The 2,200-nt window shown below is 34.7% G+C and overlaps 1 non-coding gene across 1 annotated transcript; it reads right to left on the bottom strand.

The window, feature by feature from the left end:
• Positions 1-1,845: 1,845 nt before the first annotated feature.
• Positions 1,846-1,918, bottom strand: Trnar-ucg (transfer RNA arginine (anticodon UCG)). Its single transcript has one exon. It is a non-coding gene; the product is annotated as a tRNA-Arg (tRNA).
• Positions 1,919-2,200: the final 282 nt, after the last annotated feature.

Here is a 2,200-nt window from a genome sequence, read left to right as displayed (position 1 = left end):
CTGTTAGCTTAGAATATTTCGTGTCAATAACATAAAGACTTTTTTGTAAAATTTAAAAAGAAAAAAAGAAAAATTTTGTTGATTCCCAACCACCTCGTACACAACGTAAGTCAGTGCTAGAACATTGGTCATTTGTTTGAGGAAGTTATATCAGACGTACCCGAGCTTGATATTGACGTACATAACGGATGAGGTGTTGTTGATAACGGGAATGAATTCCATATTTCGAACCTATGTATTTTTAAAAAAACAGGAGACAGACAATACTAGGAAGTTTTTATCTTTGTATTTTCCTTGCAAATCATCTCCTTTCGAAGTTTTATGCCGTCCTCGACAATAGCTTAACGTACAGTCGTTAAAACTAGCAACTTTAACAGTCTTTAAGTATTACCAACCAAGAGGTTCCATTCTGTCCATGACGTAAGGCGACACATCTTAATAGTATCCATTTGGAAAATTCGATCATCAATTTTATTTGACATCACGAAATAAATGATTCCGAATACTTAGCAAGTATCAAGAAAAGTCCCGACAGGAACACGTTTACACGTAATAAAGCAGATCTTCCTGTTAGCATTATTATCGTCCTTTTCGCTATTAATGATATTTTCATAATGATGGCTAATATTAAATGTTCCTAACATTTATGATTTGCCTAACATTTAAGTTGTTCTTAAAGCACTGTTTTTCTGTGAAGGTATTTAATCTTATCAATGATTGATTGGTTTGGCATTATTTATTTGTTCATTAGACCACGTGGTCCACTCGTGCTTAAAATATCACGATTTATACGCATATTTACATTGTCATATACCATGTACATCTCATTCTTTTCTAATGGTTACAAGTTTGTCTTTCATGTCGCTTTTCTCTTTTTGATGAATACTTCAATAAAGCTAACTGACCGAACACGACGAAAATGTAGCTTGAAGATCAAATTGAATCGGACCTTGTCGAGACTCAGAATCGCAATCTTCCTATTCAAGGAAGGACATCTAAATTGGTATGGTGATTATCAAACAAACTGTAAGATTGTCATTAATATTCCAGAAGACTGAAGAAGGTTGAGCAGGTGAATGTCCTACTGTTAGTTTAGCACATTCCCCGTCAACATACAGAACTGGGTACTGTACTTCACTCATTCCTTTGAACACACACATATATATGAACATGTATTTTACTATAGATTAAGGCTCATAACTGTTCACATCTTTGTAAATCTATAACACCAAGTCTTGTCTCTAGAGATGAATGTTGAAAAGATTATATGAAAGATTCATGAATTAGGAGTTATCATAAATATTCAACAACCATGCATGATGTGAAGTTAGATCGGTTCGATGTTCGTTTGTGTCGCCGTTAAAATTACGAGGACTGTTGTTAGTCTAATTTGATAAACTAAATACCGTATAAGGAAGTCCAGGGACGTGTAATACAGCTTATACGTCCCTGGGAACTCCTATCGTATTTATTACTCCCACCATCATAGAATAGTGGGTTGATACTGGTGTTACAGGATATATAATAGTATTTCACTATCATTGTCTGACCACGATGACTGTTGATTTTTTTTCTGGAATGTTTTGTGGAAAATCACTTTTATGATACTTGACCATCGGGTAATTTTAGGATTGTATAGTGTTAGTGTGCTATTGATTAATGACGATTTTTATATTGATTGGTCTGTTATTAAAAATATAATGATCAGTGCTCCCGACCATTCATTCTGTTGGCCTCTATGTTCCGGTATCATCAATTTCTGGGGTGTGATATTGTTAAGACGACAGCTTTTCCTGTGAATATAATTTAACTTAAAGCTAGTGTATCTTTGAGGTAAAATAAAGCCGACCACGACGAGACTCGAACTCGCAATCTTCCGATTCGAAGTCGGACGCCTTATCCATTAGGCCACGCGGTCTGATAAATATAATTTGTGTAAACAAAATGAATAAATAAACAGTAAACGGGTAGATATGGGATAAGTTATATCCGACGTACCTGAGCTTGATATTGACGTACATAACGGATGACGTGTTGTTGTAAAAATTTTGATAACAGGAATGAATTCCATATTTCGAACGTATTCCTGTCACTGTAAAACCAATCACATTTTTCTGTGGTTTAAATATTAGCAGTTTTACTCAACCTTTAGACATAATGGATGTCATATCGTGAAATATTAACACTCCCGCGAACATGA

The sequence above is a fragment of the Ylistrum balloti genome, unplaced genomic scaffold, assembly GCF_031769215.1.
Source record: "Ylistrum balloti isolate Yb309-2 unplaced genomic scaffold, AGI_CSIRO_Ybal_v1 Utg369640, whole genome shotgun sequence".
In the NCBI taxonomy this organism is placed as follows: Eukaryota; Metazoa; Mollusca; class Bivalvia; order Pectinida; family Pectinidae; genus Ylistrum; species Ylistrum balloti.
This window is presented reverse-complemented; position numbering and strand designations above follow the sequence as displayed.